Source organism: Triturus cristatus, chromosome 6, assembly GCF_964204655.1.
Source record: "Triturus cristatus chromosome 6, aTriCri1.1, whole genome shotgun sequence".
NCBI lineage: Eukaryota > Metazoa > Chordata > Amphibia > Caudata > Salamandridae > Triturus > Triturus cristatus.
In genome coordinates, this window is record NC_140589.1 from 166,093,066 (window position 1) to 166,110,702 (window position 17,637).

Sequence of the window (17,637 nt, forward strand, 5' to 3'; positions counted from 1 at the left end):
ACAAGAACTAAACTAGCACTTCGAAGTAGCAGAAGGGGAAGGATTGCTGTTGGATTATAACAGCAATCAGGTTGGCGTGGTAGCTCTTATTTACGCTTTTCCAAGTGTTGCTGCTGTCATTTTATTAGTCTTCATTGTGGTCAATATTCATATTAAGTGCACTAAACTAAGAAGCTGATTCAAGATAAATCTTTAAAAGTATCCTTGGTGTTCTAGTGTTGGCACGGAGCAGCAGGTATAGTTCATGAACATTATTTAAAAAGGGCATATTGCCGGAGTAGAATTTTCAAATTCTTTGCTCAACTAATTACTTTCCGTGGAAGCTTCTGATTTTGCATAATTCACTTATTTCAGAAAGATCAGAAAACACAGCTTTCCTGTTAAGTCCTCTGCTCCGGTTCTCGGTCTCCCCCTTCGATGCAATGTTTGCAAAGCCATAATGCCACCCAGCAATAGCTTACACTGCAAAAAATAAGATCCTGCCATCTAAACCTATAGCTGTCACACCACTCACCTTGTTCTGACTGCTGGTAACTGCCGGTTTGCACAAATTGCAGATATATGCATAGTCTAGAGAGTGTCAGGTCTCGCTCCTTCATCAACATCCCCATTAATGCCGGTGTAAAAATGGTCGCTACAGTAGAGTATTTATGCCAATTTTTCGAAACTTTGCTCCTGTGCGTCTTTCATGGAATTGCAGGCGAAGCCTTAATTGTACAAAGCAGTGCTGGGCACACAAGGTTTAGAAAGGGACCATTAGAACCATTTTACTTTAACAAAATATCCAAGTTTAACAAGGACAGGCCATTTCTCTTCAGACAGTTGTGATCTCCACATATCCACGGCAGACAGTAGCTGGCTACAGCAACTCCAGCATCTTGGATGCGGCCATTCTTGATCTGCTCGGGCCCATCAATTACCCACCTTGGATAATGCAAGAAGCATTTCATCCCTCGATCAAGTATTGTGTGGTTTATTAGCTGCTCTTCCTTTTTCAGCATTTAGTATTGCTTTTAGTCTTTGGCTGGCAGAATTTCAGAAATGGGCCTGTGCTAAACATCGGGGGGAGTGAAATTCCATTGTTGCAGCAGCTATTTGGTAGTAGCAATACTAGGTCTACAAATGTATATTTCTGCCTCTATATTTCGGTCTGGAGTCTAGGTATCAAGCCTAATACCCCTGGCTTTAGGAATCCAGATTTGCTCGCCATTTTGATATGAATATCAATGATTCTCCTTAGTAGTGTTAGATTTCATATCGGTTCCCCGACATAGGTTTAGAGAACATCGTACTCTTCCCCTACATCTCCTTCATTTCATATGAACGAGCCTTAAAATAAGGACAGAATGCTTTACAGGGACTGAACGCCTTATAAGGACTGAGGCTTTTTAAGGACTAAAACCTTCACCTAGTTCCATGACTATTGCCCGATCGATATTGCTAAGACATCATCCTTACCACATATGAATGAATAATTTATGAGAACACTCTCCAGGGGGCATACTTCACCTCCCATCTACGCACAAAGGTTTGATCCCCAACTTCATCCTCATACTGAACAATGGGTAACACGTACATGGACTGTATAAATACAGCACCTCATCCTATCTGTAAGCAGGAGGAAACCAAAACTTCAAAGCAGACACTGACCAGAGACGCTTCGGCATGTCATCGATCCAGCAGACAGTGGTCTAACCATCCCTTGCGGGGTGTCCAGCACAAATCCACGACGAAGTCCCACACTCTCACTATTCAGGTATGGGGGTTCGACTAAACCCTAGTGGGATTCTTGGCTCTAAGACTATTAGGCTTATTAGCTCTTTCGCACCTACTCACATGCTAGGTACACTTCGGTACATCTAGTCAGGCATCGTGGGAGTACGCACTTTATTTTATAAATGCATTTTATATTCATGTATATGTTCATGACTATTGAAAAATGGTAGCGCTGTACCAGGGCTCGAAAAATTCACTCGACCGCTCGCATTTGCGAGTCAGATTAATTCAGGACGAGCTATTTTTAGGTCCTACTCGCCCTTACTGGAGAGTAGGAATACAAACCGACACTTGACCTCTGCCTCTGAAAACAGGGGAAATGTGACAAGATAGCAAGATTTAAAGGCATCTTTATTGCTCACAAAGTAAATGAGCAATAAAAATGCTTTTAAATCTTGTTAACATGTCACATTTGCTCAGCTTTCAGATTAGAGGTCAAGTGCATTTCAGTTGGGTCGAGGAGATTTTGTAGGTTACTAGACCTGCAGGTCTAGTGCATTTTCTATGATTTTTCAAGCCCTGTGTATTATTCCTTTTTATTCACTGTACTGTGGATACTATATCTCTGCTACTGGGTTAAAGTTGTAGCAGCACATTTTACATGAGAACGGTACAATACATTTTTATTGTAACACGCTCAACTGTTTCTTCTATGTGTCTCTGAGAGAAAACAAGCCAGCACGATTGACTGGGTGAAAAGTAGTATATGGTTTCCACGAGTCTGAGGTTATTGTGCTCTGTGGTTGCCAAAAACTAAACAGGAGATTCTAGTGGCACTGCGAGCTAGCTAATGCAAAACATAAGCTAACATATGCGGCAGGGGTGTACGAAGTCAGTTTGCCACCAGACCCACAGTATATGTTATCTGTAAACAGCGCAAGTCCTGCATGAAAAGGTACTATTGAAACTACACTACAGTAGATTACCTCAGAGCACAACTATAGTATATTCTAAAGATCGGCATTCGCTACTCGACACCTACAGGAGGTCATTTGTCTTGTGCAAGTAATTGTACTGCAATAATCTTAAACAGGACTCCTATAATACTTTAGACAGATGCAGTGCAACATATCCACACTTTCAGCTAGTTCACAATCCAGAGCCAAAGGACACTTTTCCCCAAAGGTCTGCCAGGCTGCATTTGGACAGATTTAGCACACGTCCATGTCAGGGGGGGGGGGGGGGGGTAGTATTCCTAATATAAGCGTCCCCAAGTCAGTCAAATTGCTTCCAAGACGAACCCACAAAGAAAAACTCACTGGGACTGCATGGATCACAGCCACATCTATGAATGAAGGATTCTGGTGTCCAGGTCTTGTTAAGCTCACCCACCACTATGAGCCAAACAGGGCTCGTAAGAGTGACTAGCTCAGTAGTATCAGCCACATACAGTTGTCCTCTCCCCAGGGCTTGGGCCAGTACTTCATTTGAGCCGGTGGGTGCTGTGAGGCACACTGGCACTCGGTTTTTTGAGGACCGGCACTTAGTTTCCCACATTATCGGAGAGCAAGAAAAGGGAACAAAAAGAAACAGGGAAAGTAAGGAGGAAAATAAAGATGGAAAAAGCCTCCAGAAAGGGAGAAAGCAGGAACCTGCAAGAGACAGATAAAAGTACGGGGTGTGTCTGGTGGTAGATTAAAGAGGCATGGGGTGGATTCAATACTACAAGCGTGGTCACCAGCATTTCATAGCACTAGCTGTGGGCTTCTGAGCAGAGTTGGGCACTGGCACTCATTCTTTTCCAAATTCATCACCGCTTGGGCTAAACCGTTGTCCTTTTTCTCTACCTTCCAGCTAAAGCGGAGACACATGAGCCTCTGTCATGGATGTCCTGGACAACCATCTGGTCACCTATTGAATTTGGACAACCATCTAGTCACCTATTGAATTTGGGCCACCAAGTAACGAAACATATTTGCACATGTCGATTTAGCTTCTAAGATGCTGAATGACAAGTCCTTCTGCTGGGGGTTCAAAGTGCACTGCACCACACAAAAGATAGAGTCTATAACAGAAAGCATTGAACATGCACAACTAAGTTCATCTAATTTATGTTATTTGCACCTACAGATCACTTTCAATAATTGTTACAACATACTACTTTCTCACGTAGGCACCCTTTTGAAAAAAAGAACTTGAACAGCCAATGCACAATAGTGCATATGTAGGGTTTCCTGTTCTATTTCTATTTTTTAGAAATGCTGTGAGAGAAGAGTGTTTTTAAAACACAAAAAAGTTCTATAGCGTTTGCCAGGGACCATTACTGATCACTTAGATTACCTGTAAACAGGAGTGGAAATAAACATGTCAAAAGGGGGAACTAGGAGATTCCCTAGATGGTATTGGGCATGCATGTTGTACTGGCATGCACATTTCTGGTATTTCCAGTGGCGGGATACTTGGAAAGTAGTCTTATACTTGCTGGTAGAAGAAGAAAAAAAAAAAAAAATCCCACTACAAAACTTGAAGCTACAGCAACATAGCCAAACAAGTAGCCACAGATGCACCATTGTTATATAACAAACATTAGGCAGACATGCTAAGACATTTAAAGCAGTAAAAATAAATCGTGGATGAGAATAGACCTTATCTACAGAAGATAAATGTTCATGACTATACAAGAGGATTGCTGAGCTATTAGCTTTGCCAAGGCGTGGCATTGGCAAAAAGAAAACCACCACTGGGGACTCAAAATGTCCATGGACAGGCAGCCGTCTTGATCGAGCTATTCTCCTCCTACCCCTAAAGGAGGACCATTCCAAGGAGGTCACTGGTGCATCATAATGCATGTGCACACGGGCTACTATTTTGCAGAGTTTCTTATAGGGAAAGAGCATTTCAAGATGGCCGCCAATGCGTGTGCTGGTCTTCATGTACTGTTCCAAGGGGGTCATTTTAGAACAGTAAATTTAAAAAAAATGAAATAAAAACCCCAAAACCAAGTATGTAGGTGAGGGTGTAAAACGAAAAAGCAGCAAGCTGCCCAGAAGCAGTAACCTGCTGCCAGATCCTCAAAGCAATTTGATACTAAAAATAAAAAACAGGTAGGGGCAGGCGAGAAATCGATGAGCAAGTGGAGTGGGAAGATTCAAGAGGGCATGGGCGGGAATGTAAAGCGGGGGAATAAAACAGATGGCGAGAGCAATTAAAGATATGTGCTCCCTTAGGGAGAGTAGGACTTGGCCTTTTTGGCTAAAAAGCCAAAGTTTTGCTTTCCCCCTAGACTGTTTTCCTGACAAAGTGCCAATTTAGATGCTTTGGGTACTTTGCCACTGCTGATCAGTGTCAAAGTACAAAGGGTTACCTGCAAGTGCAATGGTAATTAGTTAGCCATGATCAGTATGTTGCCTTACTAGTAAAGTCCCTAGTGATGTGCACTATGTGCCAGGGGTAGTAACGCAAAGGTGCAGAGAAGGGAACTCAGGCCTGCAGTGTAGGGCCTGCGCGCAGTTTGCTTAGCATGTTGTGCTGATAAGTGCAACCACTTGTCAGGCCTTACTTTCCCTTTTGCGTACAAAGTGGGCACCCCTGTGGTAGGTCCCAGGAAACTCCTGGGCATGGTGCAGCGCAAGTAAAAGGCAGGACATATACAGAGGAGTGTGTTATGTCCGGACAGTGAAAAATACTCCCATTTCGTTTTTCACTGGTGAAAGGCCATCCTGCCCATAGTTCCAGAACAACAAAGTCAGTGTAGTGTCTGCAAGGCACTTACCATCCGAAAAGCACGGGTCTCCAGAGTCGGGACCTTCCCAAAACGACCCCGTCCCTCTTCTCTCTAAAAGTTACAAACGGGCCAGAAACCAACCTAGAGAAGTCCTTTTAGAGGACTCTGTTAAAGACGCCATGCCCATACCACTCACATGCGTCACGACTTACAGTACCCTGTCAAACGCTATGAAGAAAGTCGTCATGAAACACTGGCGTATTATCAATAGCAACAACCGTAGATGGGAAAAACCTCTATTCTCATTCAAACGAGCACAAAGTCTGCGGAATAGTCTGGTACATACACGCCCTATCATCCAATCAAACACTGCTCAAAGATCCATCACTGAAGCATGGGGTCTTCCCAAGATCTCTGGCCATTTCCCATGCTCGGACTGCAGTATATGTCACTTGACCTGTCACACTACCTGCCTTAACCTGGAACCTGGCAAGGTCTGGACCCAGACAGGACATACCAATTGCAATACATCCAATGTCGTCTACCTGATCACTTGTCCCTGTGGTCTACGCTATGTAGGGATGACCATGAGGAAAGTGAAACTCCGGATCGGTGAACATCGGAGCAACATTAGATGTAAGCGAGTCACTACAAAACTTAGTGAACACTATCTGTCTGCTAACCATACTACTAATGATCTACACTGGACAATAATTGAAGAAATCACGACACGCAGCAATACTCAGAAAATCCTTTTTGAGAAGGAACAAAGATGGGTGTATCGTCTGGGTACTAATCTTGTGGGTCTGAACGATAATATACCTTGGGTTAACATACTTTAAGTATGGACTGAAGATCTCATCACTCACTATGATTGCCAGTCCATGTAAACCCTTCCCCTGCTTTATGATTATGACTTGACTTTCATCTTGGTCGGTCCCTTCTTTGGTTGTTGCACCGCAGACTTCTTTAGTACATAGGTCTCCTTTTTTTGGGCCGTAATATTTCTGACCCCCTGTACACGATTAATAATTCTCCTCTGAAATACACGATTAATAATTCTCCTCTGAAATACCTGTGTTTTGGCTTCTTTGCACAATGTCATTTGTTCCACGAACATTTGATCTCCCATCTTTCGTATTGACACTCTACAACTTTGAAGCACTTAGCATGTGCTCGATTACCTCCCTGCTTCCGATTTGCGGATTCAGCATTTTTTCTATTTTCCCAGGCTCAACACGAACGATGTTCGTTTGCCCAATACAACATAAAGTTTTCCCGAATGACAGCGTCTCGGGTTTCTACGGCCGAGCCCTTCTGACGTACTTTGTCTCCCCTCTCTCCATTGGCTGGGGCCCAGCCAATTAGAACACAGCCTCGGGGAATTTGCCCAATCACATTTGGGCTGACACCCACAACGTTCCTGTTTATACCTGGCTCGCTCCGGGTCTCGTCACTTCCTGGACCCGGCGGATCGAGGCTGCATAGGTACACAACGGGTGCCGAACAGCGAGGGCGTAAGTGAACGTCCCGTTACCTGCTTCTTTTCTATTATTTTATGCTCCTTTGAAGCCACAGTTCTGGTTATTGAGCCGCTCGTGGCCTCGCTCTTTTTCTGCTCTTCTCTCTTCAGGGTGTGCCATATTGTTCGCACCCCCACCCCGGGATCCCTGAGGCGACGAACTGTCTGGCCTCTTAGTAAGAATATTTCTTCACATTTAAGCATCTTTGCCTCCTAGAATTGATGCACGGGCCATGTCCAATGAGTTCCCGGCCCCTCTCTTTGATCTAGATCCTCACGTAGCGTGCAAACTTTCACGATTAGTTCCGATATTGAGTACTAGTCACGTTATTCAGGCGAAGTCTGGTGTACTCCCCTGACACTAGTACCTGGATAAGCGTATAGCACGGATAGCACATCCTTTGTCACTTGAGGTACTGATTATTGGCACAGTCCCATCCTTGCACTATAATAATTTTCGTGCCAGTAGTTACGGCGATTTAGAATGAATTGACCATGCACATTTACAATTCTTTTATGTTTTGTCTTGTGTTTGTTTGTCCTTTTTCATTTTAAGAGTAAACTCGTTTCTCTCCACCTTGATACCACTTGGCGGATTTTGAATGGTTTATTTACTTTTTCACATTAGAGCCCACGGTAGGGTAAACCTTAGTGCGTTTATACCTCCGGGGCTCACACACTCCCACTCTGGTCCTGATGAAAGCCTGTATAACATACCCTAGGCAGAAACATGTTGACCGCCATGGAGTGAATCCGGTCTGTTATTTTTTGACCCTCACTCCTTTTTAATCATTCCCAATTCGCAAAACTATTAAATTATATATTTTTTGACTCAATTGGGTATTTTTAATTCCAAATTCACTATCACCTCACAAAATCCCGCTCCGCAGTAACCTGGCGTTGTAGCACACTGGGATGGCACTCGGTCATACCCAGTGGAGCCCGATGATGAAGCATGTCACCAACCAGGTTGGTGAGTGAGGGCTTTCATACTTAATTTGTATTACCTCCCAAGGTCTGTGCTCCTCCCTATAACGTTTTGGGAAGGTCCCGACTCTGGAGACCCGTGCTTTTCGGATGGTAAGTGCCTTGCAGACACTACACTGACTTTGTTGTTCTGGAACTTTTCCCTTGAGGGGACTAGTCGTGTTTTTACCCTTCCTCTTCTGTTGTTGATTGACATATTGGCAGCGCACAGCTGTGAGAGCCCCTTCCTTGTTCTCCCTTACTTGAAGGGAGCTTCCTTTATCTCTAAACATTTCCCGGAAGTTAACAATATGGCCACCCTTGGTCTCACCTTTTCTGACTCTGAGGTCGATGCTATTTTAGCACGTCCCTCACTCTTTGCAGATCCAACCATCTCACAGACAGTGACATATGCCAGTGAATGGGAACAACTCTCAGAATTAAAGAAAAATCGTATCCGTACCATACTACATGGGACTATCTTAACTGAATACTTGAGGACGAATACAGCCCCTAGGGGCTTACTAGTGACCAATGCACCCCGCATCTTCTTAGAGGATGCCACCTTCAGGAAAGAGTGGGCCATGATTGCATGGCACTGCACTCGAGACTGGCTTGTCTTGATTATAAAAACAGCAGTACGACTATCAGAGGCAATCATGATTGAAATCACCCAAACAGACACAATTTAAGGCCACTCTAACGGGGTTCAAAAAACGACTAGATGAATTAAATAAAGACATTAATGAATACAAGGAGAATCTGACCCAAAGTAAGGTGAACCAATTTCAAAAAGATCTGAAAAAGTTCGAATTCACCAAAACCTATCCTTACGCAGATCCTTCCTTTGTGGCAGTGCGTAAAACCGAGACCTACACCTATGGCTCTGATGATGATTCATCAAACAGTAGCGGCTCGAGTAATAACAGTTCCAGACAGGCGAGGAGAGGCAGACAAAGGGGGAGAACACGCCCTCCCTTTAATCAACCACCCTGGTTGAACTTTCCTCCCCAACAAGGTATTATGGGGACACACCCAATGCAGTTCCATTACCCATTCAACCCACAAATGGGCTGGAACCCAGCGTACACGGCTCCAATGTATCCACAAAATCACTTTACACGACCTCCTTTTTTAGAGAGAGGCCAAAGAGGCAAGGGACGGCGGAGAGGACCCAACCAAAGGGTCCATTGGATACAAGACGACCCGGTGGGCAATCACACCAGGAGCAAACAACCACAGGATCAGACGATCGCAGGTCCGAGTACCTCAACAGCCTAATTGTTAATCTATCTGACTTGATCCTAACTTCCAACGAAATAGCTATACTGGAAAAGGGATTGGGTTTTGTTCCATCTGCCCGTCCCGACAAATTTCGCCTCCATTGCGAACTCTCGGCTTTCTTTAGGAAACTAAAGTTGAAAGCCTTCTTTGAGGAACACACCTCAGAGTCAACGGATGTAGATTCAGGTGACACCACTACGACCAAAATCAACGTTCATACCTCCCCCACATACCACACCAGTGGAAATTGTAACTTTCGAACGTGCGGTTTTTACCGAAATTGAGAATATGGATATCCCCCCTATTTTCAAAAATCTTAGAGCCGATGAATTCAGAGCAATCAATTCTTTACGCCAGGACCCTAATCTTACCATCAAACCGGCTGACAAGGGCGGAGCAGTGGTCCTGTTGAATACTGCTGACTACGACCATGAGTGCCGTAGACTCCTCAGTGATCGCAAGAACTATACACCTCTTTCCAGCGACCCCTCTAATGATCTTAAAAACCAGATCGAGAGGATAGTCGAAGAAGCACTCACAGAAGACATCATCACCAGACCAGAAGCACGATTCCTCACTGAGAGCCAGGGTATTATTCCCTATTTCTACACACTCCCCAAAATTCACAAGGGTAGACTACCTCCCCCTGGACGCCCTATTGTGTCAGGGATTGGCTCTCTCCTGGAACCATTATCTCGGTTCTGTGACCATTTCCTCAAGCCTCTGGTCCAGCAATCATCCACGTATCTTAAGGATACTAAGGACCTGCTTAAATTACTAAACACCATTCAATGTTCTGAGGACACGGTCTTGGTCACACTGGACATCGAGAGCTTATACACTAGTATCCCCCAGGATGAGACCATCCGTGTCCTGGGGGAGTCTCTCAATACCCATCCTTGGGAATATAGGACATCTAAGAACTTCATTGTTCAATGTGCAACCCTTGCCTTGAAAAGGAATTTTTTTGAATATCAGGGACATTTATACCTACAATCCACAGGTACTTCCATGGGGAGTACCTTCGCTCCCAGTGTAGCGGGATTGTATGTGTATGATTTTGAACGAAAATTTATTCTTCCTGATACCAATCCTCATCTATCCTCCATAGGCCTATGGAGACGCTATATAGATGACGTGCTCCTCATCTGGCACGGCGATATCAATGCCCTCAAAACTTTTTTTCAGTGGGTCAACACCTTGGATCCCAACTTAAGATTTACGTACACCTATGATCTCCAGGAAGTCGTATTTCTCGATGTTGTGATCACCAAGAAATTTGGATCTCTTCACACGAAGACACACTATAAACCCACATCCAGAAATAACCTTCTTGATTTTACGAGCTTTCATCCTCGTGCTTTGAGGGAGAATTTGCCTTACGGGCAATTCCTCCGCCTCCGGTGGAACTGCACCTCTTTGGGAGATTTTAAGGCCCAATCCAGTGATCTCACTTCCAAAATGACAGCCAGAGGGTACCCCGTCCCTCTTCTCTCTAAAAGTTACAAACGGGCCAGAAACCAACCTAGAGAAGTCCTTTTAGAGGACTCTGTTAAAGACGCCATGCCCATACCACTCACATGCGTCACGACTTACAGTACCCTGTCAAACGCTATGAAGAAAGTCGTCATGAAACACTGGCGTATTATCAATAGCAACAACCGTAGATGGGAAAAACCTCTATTCTCATTCAAACGAGCACAAAGTCTGCGGAATAGTCTGGTACATACACGCCCTATCATCCAATCAAACACTGCTCAAAGATCCATCACTGAAGCATGGGGTCTTCCCAAGATCTCTGGCCATTTCCCATGCTCGGACTGCAGTATATGTCACTTGACCTGTCACACTACCTGCCTTAACCTGGAACCTGGCAAGGTCTGGACCCAGACAGGACATACCAATTGCAATACATCCAATGTCGTCTACCTGATCACTTGTCCCTGTGGTCTACGCTATGTAGGGATGACCATGAGGAAAGTGAAACTACGGATCGGTGAACATCGGAGCAACATTAGATGTAAGCGAGTCACTACAAAACTTAGTGAACACTATCTGTCTGCTAACCATACTACTAATGATCTACACTGGACAATAATTGAAGAAATCACGACACGCAGCAATACTCAGAAAATCCTTTTTGAGAAGGAACAAAGATGGGTGTATCGTCTGGGTACTAATCTTGTGGGTCTGAACGATAATATACCTTGGGTTAACATACTTTAAGTATGGACTGAAGATCTCATCACTCACTATGATTGCCAGTCCATGTAAACCCTTCCCCTGCTTTATGATTATGACTTGACTTTCATCTTGGTCGGTCCCTTCTTTGGTTGTTGCACCGCAGACTTATTTAGTACATAGGTCTCCTTTTTTTGGGCCGTAATATTTCTGACCCCCTGTACACGATTAATAATTCTCCTCTGAAATACACGATTAATAATTCTCCTCTGAAATACCTGTGTTTTGGCTTCTTTGCACAATGTCATTTGTTCCACGAACATTTGATCTCCCATCTTTCGTATTGACACTCTACAACTTTGAAGCACTTAGCATGTGCTCGATTACCTCCCTGCTTCCGATTTGCGGATTCAGCATTTTTTCTATTTTCCCAGGCTCAACACGAACGATGTTCGTTTGCCCAATACAACATAAAGTTTTCCCGAATGACAGCGTCTCGGGTTTCTACGGCCGAGCCCTTCTGACGTACTTTGTCTCCCCTCTCTCCATTGGCTGGGGCCCAGCCAATTAGAACACAGCCTCGGGGAATTTGCCCAATCACATTTGGGCTGACACCCACAACGTTCCTGTTTATACCTGGCTCGCTCCGGGTCTCGTCACTTCCTGGACCCGGCGGATCGAGGCTGCATAGGTACACAACGGGTGCCGAACAGCGAGGGCGTAAGTGAACGTCCCGTTACCTGCTTCTTTTCTATTATTTTATGCTCCTTTGAAGCCACAGTTCTGGTTATTGAGCCGCTCGTGGCCTCGCTCTTTTTCTGCTCTTCTCTCTTCAGGGTGTGCCATATTGTTCGCACCCCCACCCCGGGATCCCTGAGGCGACGAACTGTCTGGCCTCTTAGTAAGAATATTTCTTCACATTTAAGCATCTTTGCCTCCTAGAATTGATGCACGGGCCATGTCCAATGAGTTCCCGGCCCCTCTCTTTGATCTAGATCCTCACGTAGCGTGCAAACTTTCACGATTAGTTCCGATATTGAGTACTAGTCACGTTATTCAGGCGAAGTCTGGTGTACTCCCCTGACACTAGTACCTGGATAAGCGTATAGCACGGATAGCACATCCTTTGTCACTTGAGGTACTGATTATTGGCACAGTCCCATCCTTGCACTATAATAATTTTCGTGCCAGTAGTTACGGCGATTTAGAATGAATTGACCATGCACATTTACAATTCTTTTATGTTTTGTCTTGTGTTTGTTTGTCCTTTTTCATTTTAAGAGTAAACTCGTTTCTCTCCACCTTGATACCACTTGGCGGATTTTGAATTGTTTATTTACTTTTTCACATTAGAGCCCACGGTAGGGTAAACCTTAGTGCGTTTATACCTCCGGGGCTCACACACTCCCACTCTGGTCCTGATGAAAGCCTGTATAACATACCCTAGGCAGAAACATGTTGACCGCCATGGAGTGAATCCGGTCTGTTATTTTTTGACCCTCACTCCTTTTTAATCATTCCCAATTCGCAAAACTATTAAATTATATATTTTTTGACTCAATTGGGTATTTTTAATTCCAAATTCACTATCACCTCACAAAATCCCGCTCCGCAGTAACCTGGCGTTGTAGCACACTGGGATGGCACTCGGTCATACCCAGTGGAGCCCGATGATGAAGCATGTCACCAACCAGGTTGGTGAGTGAGGGCTTTCATACTTAATTTGTATTACCTCCCAAGGTCTGTGCTCCTCCCTATAACGTTTTGGGAAGGTCCCGACTCTGGAGACCCGTGCTTTTCGGATGGTAAGTGCCTTGCAGACACTACACTGACTTTGTTGTTCTGGAACTTTTCCCTTGAGGGGACTAGTCGTGTTTTTACCCTTCCTCTTCTGTTGTTGATTGACATCCTGCCCATAGGACAGAATGGGGGGGCTGGGTATTGTGTTTGTTAGCCTAGTTTCCCAAAAGATCAAAACAGAGGTGACGTTTAGTATGTATGAACCCACGGTGTCATAACACATCTTTCAATGAAAGTGGTTGTCACTGTGTTCAGAAACCACTTTTAGAAAGTGGCTCAGTTTTGTGCTTTAGGAATCTGTGTGTCTCTCTGCTGTATGTGGATTGACGGTCTGGATCAAAAGGGGAGGAGTGAGGTGGCACCAGGCTGACCTGCATCTGGAAAGGGGGTGTAGGAGAAACCCCAGGAGGTGAAGAGGCCTGGGTTGCAGCTATATAACAATTGACCCATCTCCAGCTGAGTGAAGGAGGATCCAGACCCCCAGTATCAAAGGGAGAAAGACGACACTAGGAGGGGAGACACCTAGAACTGATTGAGGCAGGGTTCCGGGTCACCTGAGCACAACAAACTTCAAAGACATTTAGGGGTATAACTAGGAGAGCTTAGGCCCCTGAAGGTTGGAATAGAAATTGACTGAGACTGAAAAGGCTTGGACCCATTTTGTGGTCAAGAGGAACCTCTACTAAGGAAGGAACAACTGAAGAGACTGCTGGGAAGGACCAGCTCTTGCTTCGTGATCTGGGGCTGGTCTGCAGTTTTAACCAAGTAAGAGGCTGTTGCGACTGCGCTTCGTGCGCTTGGGTACCCCTGCTTGAAGAAGACTGTTTTGTGCTGCGTCTTGTAACCCCCAAGGGCCCAAGGCGAGCTGGCTCCCTGTTTGGAAACACAGGAACAAAAGTTTCTGGAGAAGTTTCGAGCGATGCAGTGGGCGCGTGCTGTGGCCGCTTGAGACCCTCAGAAGGTGTGCCCTGTGATCTTGGACACACGAAGGAGAAGTGAGTTTCGGACGCGCTGGGTGCGTGTCGTGGTGCACCGCAGGCGAAGAGCGCCTGGTGAGCGTGTGCATCGGAGGTGACGTGCAACTTGTACGCGCAGGGTGCATGTCGGGGTGCACAAGAAGCATTGATGAGGAGCGCCTGGTCAACGTGTGCATCAGAGGTGGAGCGAGTCCAGGATGCGTGTCGTGGTGCACCAGAGGCACTGCTGAAGAGCGTCTGGTCAGCGAGTGCACCGGAGAAGTGAGGCTTGGACATTGCGAGCGTGTCAAGGTGCGGCTGAAGTTGGTGAAGAGCGCCTGGATATCGGGGAACCAGGAGTTGGAGAAGTCCCAGTAAGGCAGCGTGCGTGTTTTGGTGCAACCTGGGACTGTGGAGGTGATTGGCTGATCATCTTGTACACCGGAAGGAAGTGAGTCTCTGCAGCGCAGTGGGCATGTCTTGATGCCAACTGAGCCTGCAGGAAGGAGTGCCTGGTGAGCGTGCACTCTGAGTCAACACGAAGACCCCTCAGTGTTGTGTGTGTGGCTTCGTGCCAGAGAAGACCTGGAGGGTGCTGTGGTGAACATGCATCCGGATTAATCAATCTCCGAGGCGTGGGGTACATGTGCCCTGCAGCCGCCTGAGAACTTCTTAACAGTCGCGGCCTGGACTGGCAGCCCCACAGTATCTGAGCTGCCAGGCCAAGCCGCAGAGGTCCATTGAGAAAGTTCTACATGGAAGGCCCAGTTCGCGGAAGGAGGAGAGTGGGGGTCGTGGCCCCAGGTAACGTGGAGCATTGCCTGGGTAGGGTGCGGGCTCGGAGGGACACTCTCGGCCTCTCAGTCCTTCTGGCGAAGTGAGCCTTTGCTTCGGCTCAGATTGGGGCCCGTACTGACCAGAAGAGTGCAAGTACTGGGGACGAAGTGAGAAGCGGTACTGTATGTAATCGTTGATCCGTGTGGGGAGCAACTGGTACCGAAGAGGCTGACTGCCGTAATACACATTGCCAATATTGCCAATATTGCTGCTAACGAACTGCTTTATGACACCTGACATTATTTCTGCATAACGAAGTACACGATTGTAGCGCTAAGCATTGCATTATTTCTCCCTTGCAAAGTACAGGATTGTAGCTACGCATCGCATTATTCCTTCATTGCAAAGTACAGGATTGTAGTGGTGCGCATTGCATTATTTCTCCCCTTGCAAGGTACCAGGGTGTATTATGCATTGTATTATTTCTCTTTTGCCCAGCACAGGATTGTATCGCTACGCAGCGCACTATTGTTAGTTTATTGCAACGCGTGGGATTCTAGCAATATGACCAGCATAGCATTGTGAAAGCGGGGTTGGGATTTGAACCTACCAACCAGAACGAATATTACCCTTTATTATACGTTGGCTTTTGTATTGTGTGGTCTGATCGTATATCTTTTTATATAAAGTTTATACTCATTTTATCACACGTGTGGAATCCATTTGTGGTGTCAGTGGGTTGATGTGGGCGTGGTTGCACATACTGTACACTTGTGCCTTGGAGATCAGCCTGGCTGCTCGTGCCAAGCTACTAAGGGGTAAGCAGGGCTTTCTCAGACGGTGTCCTTACTTGGCCCAACGTTGAGTGGGGAGTCCCGGGTCTCACACCTGGTGCACGACTGGGACTCCCGCTTCCAACAGGGAGCAAAATAAAACTTGCTTCCCTCATGTCAGCAGTTGAGGAATACAACTCATCCAGTCAAAAAGTTGGGAAATCTACACTTTAGGGCGAATAATTGCTGGGTGCTATAGTTTGCACCCCTAGTTAAGTTTTGGCGTGCCAACTCTGGCAAAATTTAGAGGGGGGGGGTGAAGGAGTATGGATCACAGGATGCAGATTTTGGTATGGTAATCAAAATCGGCATCGTATTTCCTAAAAATAGGAAGTGCAATTTATGGTTTCCAATAAACTTAAACACAGTTGGAATAGAAGGACGATAAACACCTTCTCTATAGGGCACTTTGCACAAACGTTGTTAATTTTCCTTATGTGCTCATCATGGACACCACTTCTTAGAACTCAAACTGTGCCCGGAGATTCCCCACTCTCCTCTTTTTAGGTCCAGCCTAGAGGCAGCACACATGCGTTGCTCTGCGAGGCATGCGGTCATCCCTCAGTTGGCTTAAACACCCACTGCTTTTCCTTTGTTGTTTCAAGTGCCTTTCTAAATTGCTTTATTTTTATTGGTGAAACCCTGCTCTTTGTCCCGTATTTGCATTACATGTGTACTGTTACATGTGCTCTGACTTTTGGATTTATCTAGTGTTTGTTCAGCGCACTTTATTGCATTAGTGGTCCCACAACGTTTGCTTTCCTGTGGCCTCTTGTTCCATTTGTGCAGGTCTGTAATCTGCTCCTCTGAGCACTGCTAGTGTTTCCTTTGCACCCGCCCCCTCCCGGTCTGTTCACCACCTCCCTCATTTTGTTTCAGCCGGTGTGTTTGAAGTGTCTGCTTTTCCTCATGTAGGTGTTCGGTGGTGATGAGCTTTTTGCCATGGTTTTGTTTGCATTTCGGATGGGCATGTCTCTGCATTTCTGTGGGCACTGGGGAGCCGATGCTGGGACACCGGCCCACTTCCCCGGTTCAGAGGTAGACGTCTCCGATGATGGATTTTCTTTCAATGTTGAATGTCCAAGCCGATGCTGCGTGAGTGTCACAGCTCAACATTTCAAAGTTCACCGAGCTGGCCCTTCTCTCTCTCCACTCTGTCATGAAGCCCCTGCAGTCTGGCCACGCCCTGAAGCCCTGCACTGCACAGGGACACCTGAACGCAGATATTAACCATACTAACAACCCTCTCAATCTGGGAGAGGAGCTGTCCCAGCCTCCACCTTATTGGTTGCTTCCCTCAGCCTCGTCAGAGTTGCGTTCCTTGTTCAATAAGGACATTCCTTTCTTTGCGGATCACTTCCAATAGGCTCAGACTGGAATAATTATGCAGACACATTACATGGCGTCCAGATCAGGAATTCCCAGGGAGTTGGTGCATTTCAGTCCCCAGCAGCCTTCCCTCTGCCGCCAAACCAGGCCCAAGCAGCATCTCTTTAGGGAGACCGAAGCCCAGCCCACCCCCACTGTCACTTACACCCCAGCCTGCTACTCCTCAGGCTCCCACCAGTCCACCCCCTTTCCTTCCCCTACATTCCTTTTCACACCCAGTCAACCCCCTCTTCCAAATACTGCTGCCAACTCTTACTCCACAACCGATTCTACCCCTTACCGCCCCTGCTGCTTCTCTTGCTTTCACATTAAGTCCCCTCCGCATCTTATCCTTCCTGGCCCAACACTGCCTGCACTCCAGCCAGGTTAGCCCCGCCCCGCCCCTTCGTACATGTTTAGCCTGTCCCTGCACTCATGTGACTGAAGGTTTCATCACACTCGCTGCAAGTCTCCAGGGAAGCCAAAGAATGTTTAAATTGCTATCCAAGC

At 46.1% G+C, this 17,637-nt stretch overlaps 1 protein-coding gene across 2 annotated transcripts in view; it reads right to left on the reverse strand.

Annotated features, from left to right (window-relative positions):
* Positions 1-17,637, reverse strand: part of CTSB (cathepsin B) — a 90,460-nt gene that overhangs the window by 56,518 nt on the left and 16,305 nt on the right. The window lies entirely within an intron of this gene.